General features: G+C 47.5%; 1 protein-coding gene across 3 annotated transcripts in view; it reads right to left on the bottom strand.

Annotated features, from left to right (window-relative positions):
* The window catches only part of LOC124035254 (protein BANP-like), a 112,448-nt gene that overhangs the window by 72,573 nt on the left and 23,886 nt on the right, over positions 1–15,989 (bottom strand). The window contains exon 1 of one of the 3 annotated variants that reach the window (XM_046348703.1): positions 4,697–4,843. The exons of 1 other annotated variant lie outside the window; for it this stretch is intronic. The gene's annotated coding sequence lies outside the window, so the exon portion shown is untranslated. Of the gene's footprint in view, positions 1–4,589; positions 4,671–4,696; positions 4,844–15,989 lie in introns of those variants that run through there. One more of the 3 variants, XM_046348719.1, reaches the window with a different exon arrangement.

The raw sequence follows: 15,989 nt of genomic DNA on the forward strand, positions 1-15,989 counted from the left end.
CTGGGAATGTGATGAAAGAAATTAAATAAAAGCTTAAATAAATCATCCTCTATTATTCTGACATTTCACATTCTTAAAATAAAGTGATGATCCTAACTGACCTAAAAACAGGGAATTTTTACAAGGATTAAATGTCAGGAATTGTGAAAAACTGGGTTTAAATGTATTTGGCTAAGGTGTATATAAACTTCCGACTTCAACTGCACATATCTACCTCAAGTACCCCTGCGCATTGATATGTTTCTGGTACACCCTCCATATGGCTTCATTCTTGTGCATTTTATGCTTTATTATTTTTTAAATCTGCTCTGTTGGTAAGGGCTTGTAATTAAGAATTTCACTAAAGTGTACACCTGACAATTACAATTTGATTGGGATCTGGTATGCATTTGTTTCAATAGTGGTTGGGTCATGTTACTTGGCTGATCGCGCCCTAGGGGACAGGGTGCAGGCTGACACAGATTGCCAGTTGAATGGTGCTTCCTCCGACATATTGGTGTGGCTGGCTTCCGGGTTAAGCAGGCGGGTGTTAAGGAACACCGTTAGGCGGGTCATGTTTTTGCCTCTCCATTGGGTAGTTGCAGCGTTGAGACAATATCAAAGGTTCGGACACACCTATTCATTCAAAGGTTCTTTATTTGGACTTTTCTACATTGTAGAATAATACTGAAGACATCAAAACTATTAAATAACACACATGGAATCATGTAGAAACCACAAAGTGTTAAACCAATCAAAATATATTTTTGATTCTTTGCACACTTGGCATTCTCTCAACCAGCTTCATTAGGAATGCTTTTCCAACCGTCTTAAAGGAATTCACACATATGCTCAGCACTTGTTGGCTGCTTTTCCTTCACTCTGCGGTCTAACTCATCCCTAACCATTTCAATTGGGTAGAGGTCAGGTGAATGTAGATTTTCTTTTTACCTTTATTTAACCAGGTAGGCTAGTTGAGAACAAGTTCTCATTTACAACTGAACCATCCAGGGTGGTGATGCTAGTCGGGCGTGCGGGTGCAGGCAGCAAACGGTTGAAAATAATGCATTTGGTTTTACTAGCGTTTAAGAGCAGTTGGAGGCCACAGAAGGATTGTTGTATGGCATTGAAGCTCGTTTGGAGGTTAGATAGCAGTGTCCAAGGACGGGCCGGAAGTATACAGAATGGTGTCGTCTGTGTAGAGGTGGATCAGGGAATCGCCCGCCGCAAGAGCAACATCATCGATGATATATAGAGAAAAGAGTCGGCCCGAGAATTGAACCCTGTGGCGCCCCCATTGAGACTGCCAGAGGACCGGACAACATGCCCTCCGATTTGACACACTGAACTCTGTCTGCAAAGTAGTTGGTGAACCAGGCAAGGCAGTCATTAGAAAAACTGAGGCTACTGAGTCTGCCGATAAGAATATGGTGATTGACAGTCAAAAGTCTTGGCCAGGTCGATGAAGACGGCTGCACAGTACAGTCTTTTATCGATGGCGGTTATGATATCGTTTAGTACCTTGAGCGTGGCTGAGGTGCACCCGTGACCGGCTCGGAAACCAGATTGCACAGCGGAGAAGGTACGATGTGAATCGAGATGGTCAGTGATCTGTTTGTTGACTTGGCTTTTGAAGACCTTAGATAGGCAGGGCAGGATGGATATAGGTCTGTAACAGTTTGGGTCCAGGGTGTCTCCCCTTTTGAAGAGGGGGATGACCGCGGCAGCTTTCCAGTCCTTGGGGATCTCAGACGATATGAAAGAGAGGTTGAACAGGCTGGTAATAGGGGTTGCGACAATGGCGGTGGATAGTTTCAGAAATAGAGGGTCCAGATTGTCACGGCCAGCTGATTTGTAAGGGTCCAGGTTTTGCAGCTCTTTCAGAACATCTGCTATCTGGATTTGGGTAAAGGAGAAGCTGGGGAGTCTTGGGCGAGTAGCTGCAGGGGGGGTGGAGCTGTTGGCCGAGGTTGGAGTAGCCAGGAGGATGGCATGGCCAGCCGTTGAGAAATGCTTGTTGAAGTTTTCGATAATCATGGATTTATCGGTGGTGACCGTGTTACCTAGCCTCAGTGCAATGGGCAGCTGGGAGGAGGTGCTCTTTTTCTCCATGGACTTTACAGTGTCCCAGAATTTTTTGGAGTTAGAGCTACAGGATGCAAATTTCTGCTTGAAAAAAGCTGGCCTTTGCTGACTGGGTGTATTGGTTCCTGACTTCCCTGAACAGTTGCATATCGCTGGAACTATTCGATGCTATTGCAGTCCACCACAGAATGGTTGAGGGCAGTCAGGTCTGGAGTGAACCAGGGGCTATATTTGTTCTTAGTTCTGCATTTTTTGAACAGAGCATGCTTATCTAAGATGGTGAGGAAGTTACTTTTAAAGCATGACCAGGCATCCTCAACTGACGGGATGAGGTCAATATCCTTCCAGGATACCCGGACCAGGTCGATTAGAAAGGCCTGCTCGCAAAAGTGTTTTAGGGAGCTGTTTTATGATGCCAGGTAATCTGATGCAGCACTCCATCAGTCGCCTTCTTGGTCAAAACCACTTACACAGCCTGGTGGTGTGTTTTGGGTCATTGTCCTGCTGTAAAAGTAAATGATAGTCCCACTAAGCGCAAGCCAGATGGGATGGAGTATTGCTGCATAATACTGTGGTAGCCATGCTGGTTAAGTGTGCCTTGAATTCTAAATGAAACACTGACATTGTCACTAGCAAAGCACCCCCACACCTCTTCCTCCATGCCTCACAGTGGGAACCACACATGCGGGGATCATCCGTTCACCTACTATGGGTCTCAAAGACACCGTGGTTGGAACTAGAAATTGAGGCAAATTGTTATTTAAATGCATTCCAGGTGACTACCTCATGAAGCTGGTTGAGAGAATGCCAAGATTATGCAACGCTGTCAAGGCTATGGGTGGCTATTTGTTTAACACTTTCTTGGTTACTACATGACTCCATACGTGTTATTTCATAGTTTACAATGTAGAAAATAGTAAAAAATGGAATGAGTGGGTGTGTCCAAACTTTTGACTGGTACTGTATACATGGTGATAGATCCACCTTGACCTCTGACATGCTAGACGAAATGTTTGCCATATTGCTTACACCTATTCAACCCTCTCAAATCTGTCCAGAGGGTAGGGGGTGTTTCTGGATAGGGCCCTGGAATCGAAGACAATTGAGAAAGAACCTTCTCTTTTCTCCGCTCTGTTCACTGTGTGCTGGGGTGAAGTTTTACCTGAGTGTGTTTGAGTCATTGGACAAATAACTGTATTTATTATTTATAAGCTCCTCATGTGGGTGCATCTGGAAAGGAGAGGAAGTTACTTTATACTACTGAGAATGATGTACCCTATGGTTCCTTGAAATAAACATATTTGAAAAGTTCAGTTTGCACATTAATTGCTCTTCTTTCACAGTTCCACAGATGTTTAACTAGTTGAATATACTGGAGAACGGTTCAGTGAGTGCATGTGTCATGGTCTAACTTTGCCTGCTAATCGTGGGATATAGTGTAGTGCCTCGTGGCACAAAAAGTCAACCACAACCTCAATTAAAATAGGTTTGTGGATTTTGGTGAATGGGTATAAAAACAAATTACTTTATTCATGAACAATTTAAACTGAGTAATGGTCATTATCATGTTGACAATATCAACATAACTATAAATGACAGGCACTCAAAATGATTTCTGAACTTGAGCAAACGGACAAATGGACCAGAGGCTCCAGACAACGAGCTGTTCATGTACATTAGCTAGATCATGGTTGAAGACAATGTTAGCTAGAAAGCTTGAAAAAGCTGGCCTTTGCTTTTAAGACAAAGTTGCAGATACAAGTATTATAGGTCTTCTTGATATTGATTATTAGCCATCTAAAACGGGACTCCTTAAAAACACGCCACTCCGACAGATCTACGACCGGATGTAACTTTTTCGTTACAGGTTATAACTTACAGTTGGTTTGGAGAACATATGCAGCAGGTTAGGATAATTAGGTTAGATTATGGTTAATTAAGGGGTTCACGAAAATGCTCTCCTAACCTGTAACGGAAAGTCACTTCCGGTCGTAGCAGTATCGAAGTGGCGTGTTTTAAGAGTCCCGCCTTGTCCTAAATCATGATTGTCTACCATAGCATGTAACGTTAGCTAGCTTGTGACCTGTACATTCACTCGCTGACAAGTCTCATTTATAGATAGATTCTAGATAGGCCTAGATTAGTCAATACATTGTGATGTACTGTAGTTGCTATTGGTTCTTAGATAAGTTGTTCGTAGATTTAAAAAAAATGTCAGCAGGCGTGCGCTACGTTGCTAGTTAGCTGGGCTAGTAACTGTACAGGGTAAATAGGGAAACACATCGCTGACATATCTTCCAGAACAGGCTACAAATTCAGTCACAGATAGCAGTGTAGTTAAATGTGATGTATCCGGGCAAAACCATTGCCATTCCACCAGGTTAACTAGCTTGCGCACATTAGCGAGTTGTAGACGGAATAACTGCAGCGTGCTACTAGCCAGAAGACACAATCGCGCAATGGTAGCTAGCTAGGCCTCAATATCCGTCCGTGGCAGCGGAATAGATGTATGTTGCAGTTGGTACCATATTAATAGTCCTGTGAAATAACATTTTGAATGCGGGTTGAAAGCACCCAGTAACTTCACTTCTGGCTCACGAGATATGTACGGTGTTAGATTGGGTTATATTACCGTGTGAATGATGAATTCTCGTGTTGTTTGTAGGGATTCCGATAACGGCGTCCTTCCTCGCGAGAGAAAAAGGCTGAACGTCGGCTCGCTTCCTCGACTTTTTTTCGGGAGGGGGGGTCGCAACCAACTGACATGCGCATACAACGCCACCTACTGTACAGGAGTGTGAGGCCGATCACGACCAATCTATACCACTATATTCACTAACCCTGATTTTCTAACAAAAAAATGTAACTACTCCCATCGGCAGAGTAGAGTGTTGGACTAGTAACCGCAAGGTCGCAAGTTCAAACCCCTGAGCTGACAAGGTACAAATTTGTCGTTCTGCCCCTGAACAGGCAGTTAACCTACTGTTCCTAGGCCGTCATTGAAAATAAGAATTTGTTCTTAACGGACTTGCCTGGTTAAATAAAATAAAACCCCCACCCACTCCCCATTCCTGTCTGACCCTGTGAACAACCTCAATCTTTCTACATCACACATTTCACAAAATAATAACATATTCTTGGTTGCACCTGCAATCCAACAATTATCGCAACCATTTCTGTTGAATATACAGATATATAATTTGTCAGTCTCTTGCATAGATTAACATTAACACCTTGTCCTGTCTTCCCAGTTATGGGATCCTTTAAACCATCTGTATACACTGCAAGTCAAGAATAAAACAGATTACTAATATATTGATACACTATTGTTCCTACACAGTGGCGATTTAAGCATGTAAATCTTGGTGGGGCAAACAAAAAAGAATTGTGAGGGATTCATGCCAGCAAAGCCATGACAACACTAAACAATACATTAATTGCACATTAATTGCCCGCAAACTGTTAGGGCCTACATTTACATTTACATTTAAGTCATTTAGCAGACGCTCTTATCCAGAGCGACTTACAAATTGGTGCATTCACCTTATGACATCCAGTGGAACAGCCACTTTACAATAGTGCATCTACATATTTTAAGGGGGAGGGGGGTGAGAAGGATTACTTTATCCTATCCTAGGTATTCCTTAAAGAGGTGGGGTTTCAGGTGTCTCCGGAAGGTGGTGATTGACTCCGCTGTCCTGGCGTCGTGAGGGAGTTTGTTCCACCATTGGGGAGCCAGAGCAGCGAACAGTTTTGACTGGGCTGAGCGGGAACTGTACTTCCTCAGTGGTAGGGAGGCGAGCAGGCCAGAGGTGGATGAACGCAGTGCCCTTATTTGGGTGTAGGGCCTGATCAGAGCCTGGAGGTACTGAGGTGCCGTTCCCCTCACAGCTCCGTAGGCAAGCACCATGGTCTTGTAGCGGATGCGAGCTTCAACTGGAAGCCAGTGGAGAGAGCGGAGGAGCGGGGTGACGTGAGAGAACTTGGGAAGGTTGAACACTAGACGGGCTGCGGCGTTCTGGATGAGTTGTAGGGGTTTAATGGCACAGGCAGGGAGCCCAGCCAACAGCGAGTTGCAGTAATCCAGACGGGAGATGACAAGTGCCTGGATTAGGACCTGCGCCGCTTCCTGTGTGAGGCAGGGTCGTACTCTGCGGATGTTGTAGAGCATGAACCTACAGGAACGGGCCACCGCCTTGATGTTAGTTGAGAACGACAGGGTGTTGTCCAGGATCACGCCAAGGTTCTTAGCGCTCTGGGAGGAGGACACAATGGAGTTGTCAACCGTGATGGCGAGATCATGGAACGGGCAGTCCTTCCCCGGGAGGAAGAGCAGCTCCGTCTTGCCGAAGTTCAGCTTGAGGTGGTGATCCGTCATCCACACTGATATGTCTGCCAGACATGCAGAGATGCGATTCGCCACCTGGTCATCAGAAGGGGGAAAGGAGAAGATTAATTGTGTGTCGTCTGCATAGCAATGATAGGAGAGACCATGTGAGGTTATGACAGAGCCAAGTGACTTGGTGTATAGCGAGAATAGGAGAGGGCCTAGAACAGAGCCCTGGGGACACCAGTGGTGAGAGCGCATGGTGAGGAGACAGATTCTCGCCACGCCACCTGGTAGGAGCGACCTGTCAGGTAGGACGCAATCCAAGCGTGGGCCACGCCGGAGATGCCCAACTCGGAGAGGGTGGAGAGGAGGATCTGATGGTTCACAGTATCGAAGGCAGCCGATAGGTCTAGAAGGATGAGAGCAGAGGAGAGAGAGTTAGCTTTAGCGGTGCGGAGCGCCTCCGTGATACAGAGAAGAGCAGTCTCAGTTGGATGACTAGTCTTGAAACCTGACTGATTTGGATCAAGAAGGTCATTCTGAGAGAGATAGCGGGAGAGCTGACCAAGGACGGCACGTTCAAGAGTTTTGGAGAGAAAAGAAAGAAGGGATACTGGTCTGTAGTTGTTGACATCGGAGGGATCGAGTGTAGGTTTTTTCAGAAGGGGTGCAACTCTCGCTCTCTTGAAGACGGAAGGGACGTAGCCAGCGGTCAGGGATAAGTTGATGAGCGAGGTGAGGTAAGGGAGAAGGTCTCCGGAAATGGTCTGGAGAAGAGAGGAGGGGATAGGGTCAAGCGGGCAGGTTGTTGGGCGGCCGGCCGTCACAAGACGCAAGATTTCATCTGGAGAGAGAGGGGAGAAAGAGGTCAGAGCACAGGGTAGGGCAGTGTGAGCAGAACCAGCGGTGTCGTTTGACTTAGCAAACGAGGATCGGATGTCGTCGACCTTCTTTTCAAAATGGTTGACGAAGTCATCTGCAGAGAGGGAGGAGGGGGGGGAGGGGGAGGAGGATTCAGGAGGGAGGAGAAGGTGGCAAAGAGCTTCCTAGGGTTAGAGGCAGATGCTTGGAATTTAGAGTGGTAGAAAGTGGCTTTAGCAGCAGAGACAGAGGAGGAAAATGTAGAGAGGAGGGAGTGAAAGGATGCCAGGTCCGCAGGAGGCGAGTTTTCCTCCATTTCCGCTCGGCTGCCCGGAGCCCTGTTCTGTGAGCTCGCAATGAGTCGTCAAGCCACGGAGCGGGAGGGGAGGACCGAGCCGGCCTGGAAGATAGGGGACATAGAGAGTCAAAGGATGCAGAAAGGGAGGAGAGGAGGGTTGAGGAGGCAGAATCAGGAGATAGGTTGGAGAAGGTTTGAGCAGAGGGAAGAGATGATAGGATGGAAGAGGAGAGAGTAGCGGGGGAGAGAGAGCGAAGGTTGGGACGGCGCGATACCATCCAGTAGGGGCAGTGTGGGAAGTGTTGGATGAGAGCGAGAGGGAAAAGGATACAAGGTAGTGGTCGGAGACTTGGAGGGAGTTGCAATGAGGTTAGTGGAAAAACAGCATCTAGTAAAGATGAGGTCGAGTGTATTGCCTGCCTTGTGAGTAGGGGGGAAGGTGAGAGGGTGAGGTCAAAGAGGAGAGGAGTGGAAAGAAGGAGGCAGAGAGGAATGAGTCAAAGGTAGACGTGGGGAGGTTAAAGTCGCCCAGAACTGTGAGAGGTGAGCCGTCCTCAGGAAAGGAGCTTATCAAGGCATCAAGCTCATTGATGAACTCTCCGAGGGGACCTGGAGGGCGATAAATGATAAGGATGTTAAGCTTGAAAGGGCTGGTAACTGTGACAGCATGAAATTCAAAGGAGGCGATAGACAGATGGGTAAGGGGAGAAAGAGAGAATGACCACTTGGGAGAGATAAGGATCCCGATGCCACCACCCCGCTGACCAGAAGCTCTCGGGGTGTGCGAGAACACGTGGGCGGACGAAGAGAGAGCAGTAGGAGTAGCAGTGTTATCTGTGGTGATCCATGTTTCTGTCAGTGCCAAGAAGTCGAGGGACTGGAGGGAGGCATAGGCTGAGATGAACTCTGCCTTGTTGGCTGCAGATCGGCAGTTCCAGAGGCTACCGGAGACCTGGAACTCCACGTGGGTCGTGCGCGCTGGGACCACCAGATTAGGGTGGCAGCGGCCACGCGGTGTGGAGCGTTTGTATGGTCTGTGCAGAGAGGAGAGAACAGGGATAGACAGACACATAGTTGACAGGCTACAGAAGAGGCTACGCTAATGCAAGGAGATTGGAATGACAAGTGGACTACACGTCTCAAATGTTCAGAAAGTTAAGCTTACGTAGCAAGAATCTTATTGACTAAAATGATTAAAATGATACAGTACTGCTGAAGTAGGCTAGCTGGCAGTGGCTGCGTTGTTGACTTTGTAGGCTAGCTGGCAGTGGCTGCGTTGTTGACACTACACTAATCAAGTTGTTCCGTTGAGTGTAATAGTTTCTACAGTGCTGCTATTCGGGGGCTAGCTGGCTAGCTAGCAGTGTTGATTACGTTACGTTGCGTTAAAAGAACGACAACAATTATCTTTGATACACAGACGGCTATGTAGCTAGCTATGTAGCTAGCTACGATCAAACAAATCAAACCGTTGTGCTGTAATGAAATGAAATGAAAAATGTGATACTACCTGTGGAGCGAAGCGGAATGCGACCGGGTTGTTGAGTGCGGAAGTTCTATTCAGTAGACGTTGGCTAGCTGTTGGCTAGCTAGCAGTGTCTCCTACGTTAAGGACGACAAATAGCTGGCTAGCTAACCTCAGTAATATAGATAATCACTCTAAGACTACACGCTCTAAACTACACAATTATCTTGGATACGAAGACAGCAAAGACAACTATGTAGCTAGCTAACACTACACTAATCAAGTCGTTCAGTTGAGTGTAATAGTTTCTACAGTGCTGCAATTCGGTAGACGGTGGACGTATGCTAGCTGGCTAGCTGCTGGGCAGATAGCAGTGTAGACTACGTTAGGACGACGAAATACAAGTTGCAATAGAAGTACTGTTTCACTATGTTGTCCTCTTTCTTTTCCTTTTTCTTCTGTCCTTCTTTTGTCCTTATTTTGTCTTCCTTTCTTCTGTTAACTAGATATTTTTTGTTGTTATTCTATTTGTTATTATTACATAAAGCTGTCCCAACAGAAGAGTCTAAACAGCAGTCCCAACACCTTACCACTGCTACACCTGGCTCTCAGAAGAGCCTTGTCTGGCAGTGAAATAGTTCATTCATCCTCATATACTGCCTTCTAAAAAACATAGCTGATATGGCTGACAAGCTTAAAAGAATGTGGTTTCTACTGACAACTGAGATGTACAAAATTTGTCATAAGGGGACAACAAGCAGATAAGTGTCACGCTGTAAAATGATAGGTGACAGGCGCAGGAATACATAATAGGGTTTTTTATATCTCCACCCCAAAAAAGTATGTCATGAAAACGACAGGGACGAAGCACAAACCAAACACGTGTATATATACAGTCGAAGTCGGAAGTTAACATACACCTTAGCCAAATACTTTTAAACTCAGTTTTTCACATTTACTGACATTTAATACTAGTAAAAAGTCCCTGTCTTAGGTCACTTAGAAACACCAACTTGTTTTAAGAATGTGAAATGTCAGAATAATAGTAGAGAGAATGATTAATTTCAGTTTCGGGTAGCCTTCCACAAGCTTCCCACAATAAGCTGGGTGAATTTTGGCCCGTTCCTCCTGACTGAGCTGGTGTAACGGAGTCAGGTTTGTAGGATCCTTGATCGTACACACTTTTTCAGTTCTGCCCACAAATTTTCAATAGGATTGAGGTCAGGGCTTTGCGACGGCAACTCCAATACCCTGACTTTGTTGTCCTGAAGCCATGTTGCCACAACTTTGGAAGTTTGCTTGGGGTCATTGTCCGTTTGGAAGACCCATTTGCGACCAAGCTGTGATGTACTGTTCCTGACTGATGTCTTGAGATGTTGCTTCAATATATCCACATAATTTTCCATCCTCTTGATGCCATCAATTTTGTGAAGTGCACCAGTCTCTCCTGCATCAAAGCACCCCAACAACATGATGCTGCCACCCCTGTGCTTCACGGTTTGGATGCTGTTCTTCTGCTTGCAAGCCTCCCCCTTTCTCCTCCAAACATAACAATGGTCACTATGGCCAAACAGTTATTTTGTTGTTTCATCAGACCAGAGGACATTTCTCCAAAAAGTACCATCTTTGTCCCTATGTGCAGTTACAAATCGTAGTCTGGCTTTTTTATGGCGGTTTTGGAGCAATGGCTTCTTCCTTGCTGAGCGGCCTTTCAGGTTATGTTGATATAGGACTCGTTTTACTGTGGATATAGATAATTTTGTACCCGTTTCCTCCAACATCTTCACAAGGTCCTTTGCTGTTGTTCTGGGATTAATTTGCACTTTTTGCACCAAAGTACATTCATCTCTAGGAGGTAGAACATGTATCCTTCCTGAGTGGTATGACGGCTGCATGGTGTTTATACTTGCGTACTATTGTTTATACAGATGAACGTGGTACCTAATGGCGTTTGAAAATTGCTCCTACGGATGAACCAGACTTGTGAAGGTCTTGTGAGGTCTTGGCTGACTTCTTTAGATTTTCCCATGATGTCAAGCAAAGAGGGACTGAGTTTGAAGGTAGGCCTTGAAATACATCCACAGGTACACCTCCAATTGACTAAAATGATGTCAATTAGCCTATCAGAAGCTTCTAAAGCCATGACATAATTTTCTGGAATTTTCCAAGCTGTTTAAAAGGCAATCAGCTTAGTGTATGTAAACTTCTGACCCACTGAAATTGTGATACAGTGAATGATTAGTGAAGTAATGTCACGTTCTGACCTTAGTTCTTGTGTGTTATCCTTGTTTTAGTGTTGGTCAGGACGTGAGTCGGGTGGGCATTCTGTTGTGTGTCTAGTGTGTCTATTTCTATGTTTGGCCTGGTATGGTTCTCAATCAGAGGCAGGTGTTAGTCATTGTCTCTGATTGGGAACCATATTTAGAGAGCCTGTTTTGTGTTGGGTTTGGTGGGTGATTGTTCCCGTCTCTGTGTCGTTTCACCAGATAGGCGCGGTCACTTGGGTTTTTCTTTTCACTTGTTTTGGAAGAGAAGAGAACGAGTGCCATTCTCCTTGCGGAGATGGTGCTAAATACATCAACATGGTCGGTCCCTGGGATTGGGCTGGCCAACACGATTCGGTTTGCTTGGAAGGAAAAGGAGTTGGAGCCTTTAGGACGGGAATCGTTTGGAAGGATAATATTGATGGGGATTCTAAAGCTGACGGTGAAGGACGTGTTTTGTTTCCAAGGCAACTCGTTGGAGGGAGCATACGACGTGGCTCTATATACAGAGGAAAAACACGATGATATCCTGAGAAGGTCAAGAGTGGTGGGAGGTGAGAGGCCGATGTGCCACTACGAAATAACAAGCCTGGCGAAGAATAACTTTAGGGTTGTAACTGTCAACATTTACAACCCTTATGTTAAGGACGAAGAGGTGAGGGCTTTTCTGGGGAGATACATGGATAACGTCTCCTCAGCAAGGCACCTCAAAGACTCCCTTGGGTTTTGGAATGGGAGGAGAGGCTTCCAGGCCCTCCTCAGAGAGGACCCAAGGGGACATGGTGGCTACCTCCATCCTCCTGCTATGTTCTGCCTAGGGGCTGACAGGGGGACGTTGTTTTATGCACGTCAGCCCCCATTTTGCAGGCGCTGTATGGCCTACGGTCACATATTCGCCTCATGCAGTGCAAGAAAATGCAGATTTTGTGCATCTGAGGATCATGAGGCGAGGGATTGTGACAAGCCTAAGATGTGCCATGGGTGTGGCTCGTCAGCACACCTGTGGAGGGGGTGCCCGGCCCGTCAGAGGTCATATGTGTCTGCGGCTGGGGGGGGAGCAGGAGCGGGGGATGGGGGAAGAAGAGGAAGGGAAGGAAGCATGCCTCATGACCAGAGTTCAGGTCCAGAGGGGAAGGCCACAAGGAAGGAGGAGGAGCCAGAAGCGGCGGATGGAAGAGAGAAGGAAACGGAAGTCACGGGAGTAGGAGAACCAGAAAAAGCGGCGGAAGAAGGCAACCGAATGGAGGAGCATGAGAGAGAAGAAAGCTAGGGAGGAGTGGTGGAGAAGGAGACGGTGGAAGAGAAAGTGGACTGGGGGGAAAGTGCCCTGGTGGAAGAGATGAGGGGTATGGTGGAGGAGCTGGCGGGGGGAGGGTGGTATCTCTCCACTGCCGCCATCACCAAAGAAGAGTATGAAGAGGAGGGGGCGATTGGCCAACAGTGAGGGGGAAGGGATGGCCAAGAGAGTGATGGGGGTGGGAGAAACCTATGGGTTGCTGCTGGTTTCCCCAGGCCCTCAACTTCTGTTGGGTGGGGACACACATAACAAGACTCAGGACTGGGTACAAGAGGAGGTGGGGAGTTTTTTGTTTGGAGACTCAGCCTCCCCAATTTTTTTCCAAACCAGCTGCAACACTGGGGAGGGGAGGATTGTGGGGGTAGACCCAGGGTGCAGGGCACCCCGGAGCCAAACACTATTCCTGCATCCTGGGATGGTGTGATGGAGGAAGAGGGGGGGATGTCGGGATTACGGATGGTGTTCTCACCGGTAGATATGGAGCAGGGGAGCATCGGGTGAGTCTCCTGCTTATGTTTTTTTCTGTCTGGGTTTAGAATTTGAGTGTATTACATGTTTTTTTTTTTTTTCATGGAGTCTAATTTTACTTTTGTTAGTTTAAATGTAAGGGGTTTAAGGGATTTTGTTAAGAGGAGGGCGGTTTTTAGTTATTTGGAGGGTGTGGGGTTTGATTTTTTTTTTTTACAGGAGGTTCACCTGAGGGATGGAGGGGATGTTAGTAGGTTTAAGAGGGAGTGGGACAAGGGGGAGTCGGTTTGGGGTGTTGGGTGGATGCACTCATCGGGGGTAGGGATTTTGTGTGGGCACAGGGAGGTAAAAGTGGAGGATTATTTTGTGGTAATGCAGGGGAGGGTTATAGGGGTGGATTTCACGATAAGGGATTGTAAATTTAGATTAGTGGTGGTGTATGGGCCACAGGTGGTGGCAGACAGGAGGGAGATGGTGGACTGTCTGACGCCCCTGTGTGTCACAAATAGGAAATTAGTGATAGGGGGGGATTTTAATACAGATTTAGGAAGACGGGGGTAGCAGTGCGGGCGCCATTGCCAGACTAATGGCTTGCCATGCTCTGGTAGATGGTGGTCTGCACACTACTCCGAAAATGGACGGTCCTACATGGCGCAACTCCAGGGTGGTTGAGCGGAGGCTCGACTATATTTTTGTACCCAGGTCTTTGGGTAAGCTGTCTAGGCGGCTGTTGCCTGTTTTCTTTTCGGATCACGATGGGGTGCTCCTGCAGGTGGGGTCGCCAGTCTGCCTCTTTGGTAGGGGGTACTGGAAGCTAGATCGGGATGTGTTGGAGGAGCAGGCTTTTGTTGATGGGTTTTATGGTTTCTTTTGGAGGCTTGAGGGCCTCCGGTCCATGTGCGAGGGGGTGTTAGAGTGGTGGGAATTAGTTAAGGTGAGGATTAGGGCTTTTATAATAGGGTATTGCAAGAGGAAAAAAGGGAGGAGAGGAGGGAGGTGGATCGTATCCAGAGGTTAATTGAACTCGAATACAAGGCAGGCAACCTCGGCGGGTCGTTTGACTGGGTGAGATCCGCAACCCTAAAGGCGCAGCTCAGGGAGTTGCAGGAGTGGAAGGCTCAAGCTTTCCTTGAGCGTGCGCATAGTGGCTTTCTAGAACATAATGAGACTTGTTCTGCTATGTTCTTTAAGATGGTTAGGGCCAGACAGAGTAGGAAGGTAATGCATGGTGTTAGGGAAGAAAATGGTAGTATAGTTAGAGAACCAGAGGATATGGTCAGGGTGACAACTGATCATTTCCAAGGTTTATTTAAGGAAAGGGAAATAGATGTAGAGCAGGGAAATGTGTTTTTAGAACACTTGTCCAGGCGGTTGCCGGAGGACATTAGAGAAGTGATGGAGGCCCAGATCTCACTAGAAGAGGTTGAGAGCGCTCTTAGGAGGATGGGAAAAGGGAAGGTGCCTGGGATGGATGGGCTGTCGGCTGAGTTTTATCTCAAGTTTTGGGGTATACTTGGACCAGTGGTCCTCGAAGTCTTGAAGGCCATCCTTGAGACGGGGGTCCCGGGGGGATCAATGGCTGTTGGTGTGCTGTCACTTTTATATAAGAAGGGGGAAGTAACAGACCTTGGCAACTGGCGGCCGTTGACCATGCTGTGTGTAGATTACAAGCTACTTGCAAAGGTTTTAGCAGACCGGTTGCGCACAGCCCTTCCCTACGTCGTTCATGAGGATCAGACGTGCGGGGTAGAGGGCCGCTCTATTAGATGGAACCTACAGTTAATCAGGGACTCCATCGCTTGGGTTGAAGATAGAGGTCTGCCTTTAATGGTAGCAGCGCTAGATCATGCGAAAGCCTTCGATCGCGTGAATAGATACTTTTTATTCAGAGTGTTAGGTCGATTAGGATTTGGGGAGAAGTTTATAGGATGGATTCGTACATTATATGTCGGAGCGGGGTGCCAACGTTTTTGACCTCTCGTCTGGGGTCAGGCAGGGGTGCCCACTCTCGGCTCTCCTCTTCGTTCTGTACATGGAGCCTCTGGGGGCTGCCATTAGGGCAGACACAGGGGTGGAAGGTTTGCTGATCCCTGGAAGTGGTGGGCTGCGTGTTAAGATGACGCAGTACGCCGACGACACTTCCTTGCTGTTGTGCAAGGACTCGTGCCCGACAAGGTCCCTTGCCATCTTTGGGGATTTCACCCGAGCGTCGGGAGCAGTTCTGAATCATGCAAAGTCTTCCGTCAAGTTTTTCGGAAGATGGGGCGGTAGAACGTATGTGCCGTGGGGGTTCTCTCTCTGTGAGGGAGCCCTGAGGATTCTCGGGGTCCATTTTGAGTAATCCAGCTCAGCGACGCTAAACTGAAACATGCGTATCGCTGTGGTACAGAGGAAGCTAGCAATGTGGAAAGCTAGGTATTTGTCTTTTATGGGCAAAGTCCTGGTCCTAAAGGTGGATGTGTTGCCGTCTCTTTTGTATTTGGCATACATCTACCCATTGCCGGCTTGTCTGAGGAGGCCTCTAGTGAGGCTTGTGTTTCAGTTTATGTGGAGTGGCAGGTGCGAGTGGGTCGCCAGGGCACGCATGATCTGTCCCATCGGGGAGGGAGGTAGGGGGGTACCATATTTCCCCCTCAAGCTGGACACAATTTTTGTTTCTTTCTTGTTAACGGAGCTTGCTCAGCCAGTGATACACCCGTCCGATTACTTCCTGCGGGTGTTCTTCTCGTATCAGGCGAGAAGCATAATGGTGCGGTCTAACACGGGTCCTCGGGCGGAACAGCTGCCGTGGCACTTTGGTCATGCGGCCAAGTGGCTGCGTGCGCACCCTGAGGTTGAAGTTGCCCAAGTAGGTTTAGATCACAGGCACCTGTACGAGGAGGTCAGAAAGGCGGGGAGTCAGGCGCCTGTAGTGGGCATCTCGGAAGTCGTCTGGGAGGGAG

This window comes from Oncorhynchus gorbuscha, linkage group LG01, assembly GCF_021184085.1.
Source record: "Oncorhynchus gorbuscha isolate QuinsamMale2020 ecotype Even-year linkage group LG01, OgorEven_v1.0, whole genome shotgun sequence".
NCBI lineage: Eukaryota > Metazoa > Chordata > Actinopteri > Salmoniformes > Salmonidae > Oncorhynchus > Oncorhynchus gorbuscha.